At 44.2% G+C, this 13,379-nt stretch overlaps 1 protein-coding gene across 3 annotated transcripts in view; it reads right to left on the bottom strand.

The window, feature by feature from the left end:
• tafa4b (TAFA chemokine like family member 4b) overlaps positions 1-10,832 on the bottom strand; it is a 41,786-nt gene extending 30,954 nt beyond the window's left edge. For 2 of the 3 annotated variants that reach the window (XM_055010447.1, XM_023299335.3), the window contains exon 1: positions 10,277-10,832. The gene's annotated coding sequence lies outside the window, so the exon portion shown is untranslated. Of the gene's footprint in view, positions 1-9,855; positions 10,158-10,276 lie in introns of those variants that run through there. The other variant, XM_035943434.2, reaches the window with a different exon arrangement.
• Positions 10,833-13,379: the final 2,547 nt, after the last annotated feature.

Here is a 13,379-nt window from a genome sequence, read left to right as displayed (position 1 = left end):
AAATACAGAACTGATTTTTAAATCCTTGTATTTGTTTTAAAAGCCTTTAATGGTTTAGCTCTACTGATATGTTACCGCCGTTCTCTGCCTCTTGGTCATTTTGGTCAATTATTTCTTTCTTCTCCTACTCACACCTCAAAAAACAAATGGGCTTTTCTGGTTCCACAATAAATCATCTCATCATTGATAATTTTCCTCAAAATGAAAGACTTATCTTTCCTTGCCTTGTTTTTGGTTCAGCCTGAGGCTCAAGTCTACTCTTAGTTTCTTCCTAACAGTCCGTTATTTTGCATTGATCTGTTGGTGGTTTTCCTCAGTTTCCTCTTTTAATTGTTTACCATTATTATAACTTTGATTTAAAAGTTTAATTCATTTTTCATTTAATTTTGACCAGTATGCTTTACCTTGGCTGTGCTGTTCGTGTGGTTGTCTTATGTGCTTTTGTCTCGTTCTTCTTACTTCATTAGTAATGATATATAGTTACCATAGTATATATTTCATATAATCTTTCAATCTAATGCATTTTTAAGCACTATTGCAGGTCATGTACTGAGTATCTTCTCTCTCCTGTAGTTTATTTTGTCTCCTCTGTCTCCTCTCCCCTTCTACCTCTCTGCATTTCTGATCTGCAGTTACTGACCTCACCAACCTGCACAGGATCTATTGTAATCTTGTTGGTGTTTCTCTCATTTTTTTTTCTCTCTGCCCTCTCCTCACACCGACCAGCTGAGGCAGACAGCTGAAACACCTTGAGCCTGGTTATGCTGGAGGTTTCTTAAGTTAAAATTGAGTTTTTCATTCCCACTGTGTTTCCTCATAGGGAATCTTTGGGCTTCTTTCTATCATATTCTATGGTGTCTGCCTTAACATGTAAAGTGTGAATGGAAAGCTCGCTGGGTCAATTTCTGTTGTTTTAAATTCACTATATAAATAAAGGTGACTTAATTTAAATTAGAAAATAAAACAACTGAAATAAAATCAAGCAAGAAAGGCATGTATAGATCCGAGACACATGCAAGATTGTCTCTAGATGAACTCCAGAGTGCATGTGTGAAAAAAAAGAAAGAATCGGTGAGATTGAAGAGCGCACAAGCATCACACCAGTATGTCAGTATGCTGATTTTCTCGGCCCAGACAGAGACCAAGCAGACAAAAAGCATATCAGTGTAAAACAAAGTGCATCTCCCCAAGGCGGAAAGATACTGAAAATGAAACGGGCAAAAGCACAAAGCCCAATGGAATCTTTTGTGAAGCGTTTCATATTTCTGCCGATATGCACAGTATTAACATTCAGTTAGGGTGTGTAATGTTCTGCTTGTGTATATTTGCCTGCTTCCAGCTCCAAAGCAGTAGAGCATGTTGCTCCTTGTCTTTCCCTTTGGGTTGCCGGGCAGACGGAGCGGGTGTGTGCCCACACACAAATGCTCTGTATTACAAACAGAGACACAGTGTACAAAGGTAAATTAACACAGCGGTATGTATTCATAAGGCCCCTTACATTTCTCTATCCCCTTATGTCCATCCTGCTATTTTCCTGGTACTTGTTTGCTCCTCCTTATGTCTCTCACTATTGCTCTCTACAGTTTCCACACCTCCATACATCTGTGTGTGCATTTATGTCTCTGTGTCGGTCCTCTGTCAGTGTGTAGATATGTATCTCTGCTCTCTCTTCTTCTCCTACTGTTTTCTGTCTGCTACAAAGCCAATACCCCCAATAGCAAATTCTAATCACATCCCAACAATTTTTCAACTTAGAAACAAAGAAGACACACTTCATGGAATCAGACTCATGACAGGCATAAAACCAAACCACAGTTCAATGTGGGAGTAGAATATCTTAAAAATTTGAGCTGTTGCATGCAACACAAAAATTTACTTTAAATGATTCCTACATTTAACATAGAATCCTGTGTTTTAGTGTATTTTATGCATATGGTTATGACGGTTTTTCTGCTATCATACAACATTATACTAACACTTCTTACCACTTATCGCTGCTCATGATGGTTTGGTTGCACTTTGGTATTTTTACTGACATGCATGCCTTCAACATGTACTCTTAAGTTATTATAAACAAATATTTATGTATAATATATTGGTACAATCAATTGCAAGTGACACGATTCTGTTAAAAAAAAAGAAGCTGTCTTGTGTTCTCAGCATAGCAACATAGCAACTTTACGTTAATATTTTTTAATGGAACAACCCAATAGCCAAGTGTTCGGAACACATGGGAGCACTCGGTCTTTGCATCAAGTCCCCAGTTTAAGACTCGGCCGACTGCAATATGTTGCATATTACTGGCTAATTCTCCATCTCAAGATTTCCTGTTTCTTCTCACTGTAAAAGAAAGGTAGAATGCCAAAAAAATGTCAAAAATATTTATGTGTTTTAGATGAGAAAGAGGTCAGAAGTTAAGCGAGAAACAACAGTGGGCCTGTTTACCACCTTTCATACGGACCGTCACACCTCCTTCACTGTAGTGTTTCCTTCCATAAACCAAATAGCAATTAAGTGGAAGATCCTCTGTTTGCTGAAATGGCCAGGTGGGGAGAAAGAGAGGAAAGAGAGTTGTGAGGGAAAGTCAGAATTCAGGACCATTACCTGGCTCTGGTATTGACTGCAGAGTTCAGAGAATGGCCTTGGCACTAAGGTACCATTACAGCTCAATTGATCGGCCTGCACTTAAGTCTAAATCCCACCTTGTTGCACAAGCCATCGTCTCAGGATCCGGTGACCAAGAAATATATGTGTGTTTTAGAGAGGTGGGGGAGGCAGCATGGGCAGCAGCCTAGAAAATGTCTCTATTTTTGTGTGTCTATTTTTTGGTCTTTTCCGAGGTTGCACTTTGTCACTCCTCTCCTTGTCTCTCTATCAAGCTTCCCTCCGCTGGCTTTTCTCAACATTTCTACACCATCCATCTCTCTTCTCCTCTCACACTTTCATAGATAAAAATCAGAAATGATCAGAGCGCCAATGCATGTTTCATGTGTCGAAGCAGGCGACCGGTCACTCCAGGGAGTCTGTATTCACCTCTTCAGCTGCTACACACATGCAAACACAATAGCAGAGTCCATTCACACATACAGTTCAGTTTCGTCTGCCTGTATAGACACAAACTGCCACTTACCCACACAGATCACTGCATACTGTAGGTGTTATACAGTTGATATAGGCTGAACAGGAGTGTTTGATGAATGGCTGGGCTTTGCTGAATGTACCTGCCACATTCAAACATTGCTAGCAAGTCTTATTAAAGTGCTTTAACAACCTCTTCCACTAAAGCTGAGGAGGAGGGGAAGAGGGAGGTGTAGGCTGTTTTATGAAGGGGGAAAAAATACAGGCACTAACAGGCTAAAAAACGTTAGTTCGCTAACACAAGTCTGCAGCCGAGGCCAAGTCCCTGGCTTCCTCTTTACAAGTTCGTCGTTTACAACCCAGACAGCCAGCTTGGTCAGACATAGATCAGAGAAACCCTCCTCAGAGCCGCTGACAGACAGAGGCCCGACCCGACCCGGCCCGTAAATCTGCCGCACTCTAATAAAGCAATAAAAGGCCATTAAAAGTCAGTGTCCCTCAGCAATGGAAGATGGATGGAGAGATGGAAAGAAAAAGAGGTACTTTTAGATGACTGTACACACCCACTTGCGTTTTGGCAGGTTTTCTTCCCTCCTGCACTCCAGACAAACTAGGTATCTACAATATTGATGTCTGTCTCCTGTTGTTACTCTTTTATTCTCGCTGGTTGTAGCTTGCTTTTATGATAAAAAAAAAAAGAACAAGTAAACACTGTGATTTAGAATGGTGAGGCGCACTCTTTATGCGCTGTTCTGCTCACTCACTCAGCTCTCCATCTCCGCTACTGATTCACTCTCCCGCTTGACTGATTTCATGCTAACCCATGTGCACACCAGCACATGCACACTTACGCATTTTATCCACACTATCATGCGCATAAACAAATGCAAAGTCACTTTTCACATCTTGTTGTTATTTGTTACCAGGACCAAAACACTAATCGTACATGTAGTGTGAGGATTAGAACAGAACAATAAAGCAGAATGTAATGGTTTTTTTTGTAACATAAGGGAACATTATCGAAGTGATTGGAAGCCGATTGTTTTGTCTTGAGTGTGCTTTTTTTCTATCTCTTTCAAGTCTTTCACTGTGAGCATTGGTTCTTCTCTCCAGTTCCACTTCCCAACCTGTCAAAGGATCAAAACAAGGACATGTATGGAGGAGAGAACTGGTGAACCACAGCAGGGCAGGAGAGAGACAGCACAACCCAGCCCAGTAATAAAATATTGTTTCTACACACCCTGCAAGTGATCTGTCCACCTTTCTGTACAAAGGAAAAGCAAAAGAAACAGTCAGTGTGTGTGTGTGTGTGTGTGTGTGTGTGTGTGTGTGTGTGTGTGTGTGCAGAAGTCTATTGCCAATTCTGACTGGACCCTTCCTTTCGCAGCTGCTGGTATCGAATGGCGGCCTGAAGCCAAACAAAAACAGACCAAGGCCCTGACAGAAAGTCTCCAGAGAGCAGCAGCCATTCATTTTGTTTTGTGCCCAAATTATGATTAATGGAAAATAAACAACCTTGATGTGAAGCCTGCTTTGATTTTCTATGAGCTCTATAGTTGTAGCTACTCCTTTGACCCAGACAAAAGCAGTGGACAAACTCTCTGAAGCCCAACTCTGGGCCTAATGACATTTTTGCACAGCTGCTTTAGTTTAACACACACACAGGTTAAGAAACACACTGTCTTCTTCACTTTCTGTCACACACACACACACACACAGACACACACACTGTCTCTCTTTTGCTGTCTCTGCACATCCACAGAAACTCATATATGCAGACAAACTGACGTCTTGATTATATCAGTCCCCTCTGCTGCTAATGACCAGCTTGCGCGTAATTATATTAATTACCGTACGTGCCACGCCTGTCAATTGGCCAGTCAAATGAAAATGAGAGCTTGATGCAAGCAGAAACGGGAAAGGAAGGGAAAGGAAGAAACCTGAAAGAGTTGAAGATGGTGGACAGAGAGGGGAAACTGCAGAGAAAAGAAGGGAAAGGAGAAAGAAAAGAAAGAAAGATGTCAGGAAAATGGAGTGTGAGTGAGCAAGAGAGAGACAAAGACAGAGAGCGGGGAGAGAAGGGATGCCTGATCAATTGTTCATTTTACAAAGTCACTGAGACGTGTCAGCAGTGTCAATAAGTGAATTAATTTGTCTGTGAGTCTCCGGAGCATGACACCATATCACTCGGCTCCCCTGAGACAAGCAGGGCCTCTAACCTTCTAACACACTCCGACAAAGCCGCTCCATACGGGGATCATACACAGGTATCAGGAACAGATCTGCTGACACAGAAACATTTTCATACAATTATTCCAGGGCTGCTTGTAGATGCATAGTTCCACCATACACACAGATCACTTCTTTATCAGTTGGGAGGAATTTAGATTAACTCTCACACACACACACACACACACACATTGACAGAATTAGTAAAAGGCATCGCTCTACTTTTACAAGTTTTCTACAATCTTGTCTATTGGGAAGAGAATTTGTATTCTGGTGTTTATTTATTTACTTATTTAGCACTGACCAAAGCAGAATGACTTTACCTTTATGGTCAACAAGGAACATCTATCTATTTGCTACTTCGATACTCATCCTAACTTACCTCTATATGACTTACCTGAATCCTAAATATAATCATGACCGAAAAGAAGAAAGAAAACAAACAAATATTGACAGAAAATTTAATGAGTTTTCTTTGTGGTGTTTAGCTTTTTGTTCTCAAAGTGAAAATGAGCCGAGAAAATGTGATTAAGTGAATCCAATTTACACAAGAATATATTAAGTTTAACTGAAATGTAAATAACTGCTTCATAGTAATACTCATAATGAATATGTCATTTTTGCAACAGACTTGTGCAAAAAAATCAAAAAATCTAATGCACTTCCTGGATGATTTACTGTAAATTACAGTTAAGTTGAATCGATTTAGGGTTCGTACTCACATATACAGATAACAATCATTCATCCTCATCAGAGCAGCCATCCCTGAGGGAGGCTATTGTCTGCTGGTGACTGACATCAGTCAGCCGCCAAGAGGGACCCTTGACCGCTGGCTGCCTGCTGTTTTCATTACAAAGCCATCACCTGCAGCACACACACATAAACTGTGTGTACGGACACACACATTCACACACACTCACTCACTGCTCTGACAGATTCCACCTCAGCCCTGAACACTGCTCCCTGCTGAAGCCTTTTCCCCACATCAGGCCCCGACTTCCTCTCCTTCCACTCTCTGTTGTGTTTTTTTTCTTCAGTCCCTTCCTTCTCTGTCTGTCCACAAACGTCCCTTCTTTTATGCTCTGCATCCCGCAGGGTTAAACCCCCCCCCACCTCATGAGCTGCAGCGTTGTTTGAGGGCTGCTGTGATGGCCGCCCCAGGCTCTGGCACCACTGCACCACGGCTTCACAGTGGACCCACACAGCAGAGCACGGTGGGAGCTTCTCATAATCCCACAAACACACTCACACTGTCACTCACGGGTAACGGCACATCTGCCAGCTGCCAGAGGGGCGTGAACGGGGGACATACTGTCTGTTGAAGAGACACACACACACTTAAAAAAAAGGAACACACACACACACACACAAGTGGAAGCGGCAGACTGCGTCCAAGGTGATAGATAGAGCACTGTGGGAAGGAACTGTGCCTGTTCAATTACAATCATTACTATCACTTAGGGAGATTTGTCATGGTCAAAGTGAGTCGGAGCTGCGGAGAAAATCACCTTGAGGCCTGTGAAGTGGTGTTATTTTCAGTTTTCGCAAAAGGATTACGACATCCTCAAAACTCCCCTCCGATTGGAAATGACTCAGATTGAATGTAAATTAATTACTCTAAGGCTCCAGCAGATGTTTCAAAAAAAAATAATCCCTCAATGGTACACGACTGATCCTTTAAAAGCACTTGACACATAATGAACAATAATCCACTAACCCTCAATCTGCTGGCTATTTTCAAGACACAGGAGCAGCGTGATACGTGCTGCTGGGTCTGCTCAGGATGGACCAGGAGGAGGCCATGTGGAAGTCTGAGCTGTCAGTCAGAGAAAGACCTGTTAGATGGAACAGCGGCACATGGGAAACTGATGCCTTGCTGCCACTGACTGAATGACTGACTGACAAAAGAGAGAATGGAGGACAGAGCCCACAGGTGTGGAGATCCAACATGAGAGTTCTAGTTACCTGCTACTGTAAAATGTTGCTTGGAAGAAAAAGTTAGAAATGAGTAGATTGTTTACCAAGACATGAACACCTGGGGACTGCTTCTACGAACTAATGGAGACAGGAACAACTCTCGTAGAGGTGTAGTGGTTGAGTAATGAAGTTGAACTGAAATTAAATTAAATTAAATTAAATGATTGTATGATGAGAAGTGATATACCACTCTCACGGTTTTACACTGGTACTCAGTAAAAAAAAAAAAGAAAGAAAGAATAAAGGTAGTATTCTAGCAGCTGGCGTGCACAAAAATACTGTAAAACACTAGAAAGCCATTGTAAAAAAAATACATGAAGGAATATTTATATAAGCTTTTTTAATTACAAGAACTCTTGTGTGGTTTTAGTTATTTTAGTGTAAGGGGCAATTAAATTGTCGATATTATATAATGATGGATGGATGGATGGATGGATGGATATTATATTCACAGAGGCTAAAACTCTGTGTATATAGTCCCAACATTCACACACAGTTAATAAGGTATGATACCACTCTGGCCTGTCAGCAACCACTGAACTTTACTCTCACTCACACAGGTCATGACCTCTGTCCAATTGTGGTTTTGTAGCTGAGGCTAGAAAGAGATACACACTACGCTCAAACTCCCTGATCTAATATCTCTCCGTCCTCCATTAGAGTCATGGAGCTCCAGTTTGAGAAGACACACCAGTCCCAGTGTGGGTTTTCTCTCAGCCTGGCTTCATGAGGATGAGTGAAGGTGTTATCCGCTGCTGCGTGAAGCCTATTCATGCTCTCTGACTCGATACACCCAGAAGCTCCCCGAGATGAAAAGCTGTCCAGGACACTGTCGTTTACAAATGAGAGAGGCCTTTCTCCATCTCTTCTGCCCATGACATGAAAGAATGCCTCTCCTCTCGTTCCTCTCTGGTCGCTTTTTTTTCTCGCTCCTCCTCCTCCTCTTAGATGGGAAGTATCCACTCATCACAGTCAGTCTGTTAATACCAGTGTGTGTGTGTGTGTGTGTGTGTGTGTGGAGGTGATCTCCAATCTGCCACGCAGCTGTCACCTCACCAGTCCCACAAGTTTAATTCCTGCTTATTCATACCACCCAGAAACAAATTCTCATCATCTCACATGTGCAGTGTTATTTCAAACAAGCACATGCAGAGGAACAAGATTCCATTGTGCAGAGTTCCAGCTATTACTTACACAGACAAACACCTCATTTCACATATAGGCTGTCGGTTTCTCTCTCTCTCACACACACACACACACCTTTCAAATATTCTGTCTCTCCAGCTCATTTCTCTCGCCTCCCCTTGCTCTCCCTTTTTCCTCCTGACTGCCGTCCGTCGCCTGTCTTGCTTGGCTGTGTCCTCATGCACAATCACAAATGCACACAATCCGTTCCCCCTCCTCATTCACAGCCAGTCATCCCGAACAGCCCTCTGTGGGGTAAGTAGATAGGAGGCTGTTGAGACATGTAGAGCCGAATAGCCTTCTGAGGATACCGGCTGCCCCACCACTGGGAGTTGCTATAGGAGGACTGGGGGCTGAAAGACGAAGGGTTCAGACGAGAGAGAAAGCCTGGAGTGAAGAGTAATTGCAAAGTGTGTGTGTTTGGATCTGTGAAAAAGTGAGGTGGGGGCCGAGGAGGGGGGAAAAGGGGGTGACAAAGACAGAGGAGAAGCCATCTACTGCGGACAGGAAACGCAGCACAGATATCAGAGTACCACCCTCATACAGGTGTTTGTCACAGTGGGTGAGGAGGACGGCTGGGTGACAGGGGGTCAGGCTGGACAGAGTAATCTCCCCAGGATTAAGAGTGCTGCTCCTGTGTTAATGTGACTGTCAATGAGAATTAAGTCCCCTGGACCGATCCCCTCCGCTGGGCTCTCCCCCCCTGCCTCCCCTCTCCTCTCCTGTCCGCCCTGTCACACTAATGACACCACTTTCTGTGGAGTGCCTGCGCCGCGCGCTAAAAAACAATGGGGAAATAATTACACTCTCTCAATACAGTACAAATTACAGAGCCGAGCTGCGGGACGGCGAGAGATATAAGCGAGGAGGGAGAGGGGAGGCGAGGGGAGTGGGAGAGGGAGGGGTGGAGACAAGGATGACTAACAATTACAACACGATAGGGGCTGGGTCTCATTACTGCACCCATTAACATGCACCAAGTAATTTTCGCCCCTCTCTCAGTGTGTGTGTGTGTGTGTGTGTGTGTGTGTGTGTGTGTGTGTGTGTGTGTGTGTGCGAGAGAGAGAGAGAGAGAGAGAGTGCTCCAGTGCGTGCAAGTGCCCAATGGAGTGTGGCCATTAGGTTCTGCAACACACCTCCCTGACTCCGTGCGCAATCTGCCCGGAGAACCCGGCGGCACCTCATCTCTCTCTCCCATATGTCAGAGCTCTGTGCGCTCTCCTCTCCGTGTTTCCCCAGCCGATCGCAGTCCATGCAAAGCGATTAGAAGGTGCGTGAAAAGAGCCCGGTCAGCGCATCAGATCACTCAATAGGTGCTAAGCAGCGGCGAGCTCCGACCGATCGCTTATTTAACCTCACAATGATGAAACACCGCATCAATCTCACCTCAATCTTCCGTGCTTTCAGTGGCGGCACACGGTCAGCGGAACCGACGGCCGTTTCAATCGGCTCATCATGTGTTCCGTTTTTCTTTACGCAAAGCAATCACGCACTGAGAGGAGCCACTTGGAGATCTCTCTGGAAATCTTCACTGTTCTTTTAGGAAAGCGTTCCTCAGCATAAAACAAATGTGTGCGCTGCGCTCTGAGCCAAGAACATCAAAGTTGCTTTCAGTTCGCCAGTCATTTAGTGAGTCAGTCAACCAGTCACCACCCCTTCTCTCCCTGCTGCCCATGGAAAAATGTTCCACATACTTACAAAGTCCCCCTCTGACCCCATATGTATTGACCGTGTGCCACGAAATCACATGAAGAATTAAAACATGCATTTACACTGACTGAATCTGAAGAACGAAACAGCCCCTTACCCAAATCTATAACATCGATGGCATGATTACTGGCAACTGTAAAGGATCCAGGTGAGATAATGGAGCGCTTTGCCACACTCTGTTCCAACTCCACGGATTTTTGGTTTGTTTTCCAGACTAAACGGGGCAAATCCTTTAGAGCCTCCTCGTCCAGGTCCCGGAGCCAGAGCACCACCAGGAGTGAGGAGGGCTACTGCCACGCCGGAGAACCAGCCCTCCGGAACCGGGTGAGAAAACAGGGTTCGCGCAATAGCGACGTGGTCCTATTTGTCATGATCTCGCTGAGTCCCATCTGAAAATCAGACTGAGGAGAAAGTGATCAGAAGTGCGTAATTCCCCCCAAAACGGCAGCGGGCTGATGTTTTTGGCGAACACTCCACACAAGTTTATCCCCCCTTTGCGTGAGTCTGTCACACAGAGGCGTTACAGTCGCCGGAGAGATGCTGATGAGAGTGATGGTGTAGTGATGCAGGAGTGATAGTTGCTCTCCCGTCGCTCCTCCCGAGCAGGGATCGATTGGACATGATGCGATGCGAGCCCGTCTTCCCCATTCAGAACACGTGCACCAGCGCCCGCCCAGTTCAGCAGCTCCCCTCGTACACCCCCTTCTTCCTCCTCACTGATGTCATGTAGTTTACAAGTAGCCAGAACAACACCTATAGGTTCAAGGAGAGATGGAATGAACGGCAGCCTTGTTTTTAGACTGCAAATAGTTAATCTTAACAAGTTTCCCTGCAAATAGATATTGATCATAAAAGTTGAAAGGGGACAAAAATAATTATCTATATAACGAGAAATTTGCAATATAGACCCCAAAAGGAAGGCTTTTAAAAACCTGCTCTGAAAGTATAGGCCCATTATTGATTCGCAAGAGTTTGCCTAATAGCGCTGGAGGTCATAGCTGCCACTTCAATTATCACCACTTCATTATTTGTGTACACGTGTGTGTTTGCACGTGTGTGTGTGTGTGTGTTTTGGGGAGGCTGCCATTGTTCCTGACTGACAGGTGCATGAGTCGATGACCCCCCTCCTCGTCAAGTAACAGCCCACCTTGCCTCTACACTTCGGTCATGTTACAGGTGCTGTTGTGGATATCAATACTTTGGCGTTCTGTGCTCGGTTTTACGCACGAATGGTGTAAATCTAACCCTCCTCCTCCTCTTCTTCCTCCTCCTACTCCCCCACCCCCACCCCATCCCATCCTCCTCAACCCACCAAGACGTTAAACAGAATTTAATCACCGCAGCCTCTCCGTTACGCACCAGGAGACAGCCTATCAATTATTCCATCCCTAGAATATTCTAGTGTGTTGATGGCGATTGATTGCTTTGCGCTGTATTTGCAGTCGTTAAGACTTAGGGGAGGTCGATGTCTGCTAACGACCCAAGGTGAGGGGTATCCGATTCGTTCAGATGTCTTCCTTGCTATCCCGTTGCCAGCGTTCCCGGCCCATGCGATGGACTCTGTGTCAGTGGAGGCATTTCTGTTGGGAGCGTTACAAAGATAAGTGGCTTTAACTCAAAAAGAGTCATGCACCGTGCACTATAATGGAATCCAGCACCACAGCATGGAGTAATCTCGAGCATCCTTGTCTGGCACTGCCCTCAACGCCTTTGGACCATTTTTTTTGCCACCTGTGCATGGAGTGAGAAAGTGCAGCATGTTGTTTTCAGCCGATTAATCTTTGCTTGAATCTATTACAAATCGATCTGTCTGGCTTTGAACTGAGAACAGATTAGACATTGATGTAGGTTTGCCAGGAGTGAGGTACTTGCAGCTTTTTAGTTGCGAGATCCAGATAAAAACATGAAGTAAAGATCCTGGTTTCAGCACCACAGACAGCGCCAGACGCTGCATGAGCTTTTCTTCACCTTCAGCCGGTTTGCAGACAGAGTTTAACTGTGTAAACTGTATATGAAGGAAGAAAAACACCAGAAAGTTGATAAAACATAATTTATCCTGTCTGCACGGGCAAGTGTTTGTATCTACAGTACTGAACCTGTGTGTCCCAATGGAGATCGGAGGCCTTTTATCTTAAAGTGAGGCAACTAATGGATGCAACAGCCCACTGCACTCAGCCGATCTGATCTATCCCTCGTCAGAGGGGCCAGATAGTATCAGAGGAAACCACATCATGTGATGCAAACGCTTTTCAGAACATAGCTAAACGGTGTGAAATTTAATTTACCTGCCTTATAGCTCCTATTACGCTTCTAGTTGTTTTCGCAGAGCCATCTGTTTTTTAAAACGTATTTCACTCTTTTCATTCGTCCTAAGCACAAATGGCATGTTAAAGGTTGCAGAATTGCCCTTACATATTGCGGTATTGTGGGAAAGGTAAGAGTATATGCTGAAGGCCTCTTGGCGTGTCATGTAACAGGGACAGGAGTTATAAGATCTCATCTGGAATTATTCCCCCAATAACTGTCACCCATGGGAGAAAAACATTAGGGAAATATCTGTTCATAACTTGAGGAATATTTCTTCCTCATGGATCGATATTCCTGCATTAATCCCCCCCTGAAAGGCACCGTTTTTCTGGTGTGGGGACGCCTGGAAAAGTGGCCAAGGTAAGATGAGCGCATTGTAATTGATCTGTCTGACTTCAGCGGTGAGAAATATTTGCCTTATGAGATAAATTAGATTATGCTAATGATCATGTAAAGCACAAAGAGAAATGACTGTAAGATCAGCCTTGGGTAATAATGGAGTACATCGACTCAGTATCTGGGAGACTTCGCGGTGTAAATAATGACACAGAAAGCTCAGGGTTTAACTGCCAATATGGCAATACCAGTGAAAATGGCAGAAGATAAATAAATAATACTCATGAAAAAAAATAGATGTTGGGGGAACTCACTAAAAACGGCTGCGTATCAACTCCTTAGTTTTGAAGTGTAAATGGCGGCTCAGACGTGATCTCATGACTTTGGTCACAGCTTAAACCTTTGTAATCAGCCTTTCTGTTCTGACGCTCTAAGGGCAAAACCAAAAAGAAGTGACGTAATTCCACATTTCCAGGCTAACAAAATCATCATTAGGCCTGCACATAACACAATATGGCAACTCAAGCAAACCTGTTGAAAAAGTCGGGATGGAAAAC

The sequence above is a fragment of the Amphiprion ocellaris genome, chromosome 5 (assembly GCF_022539595.1).
Source record: "Amphiprion ocellaris isolate individual 3 ecotype Okinawa chromosome 5, ASM2253959v1, whole genome shotgun sequence".
NCBI lineage: Eukaryota > Metazoa > Chordata > Actinopteri > Pomacentridae > Amphiprion > Amphiprion ocellaris.
This window is presented reverse-complemented; position numbering and strand designations above follow the sequence as displayed.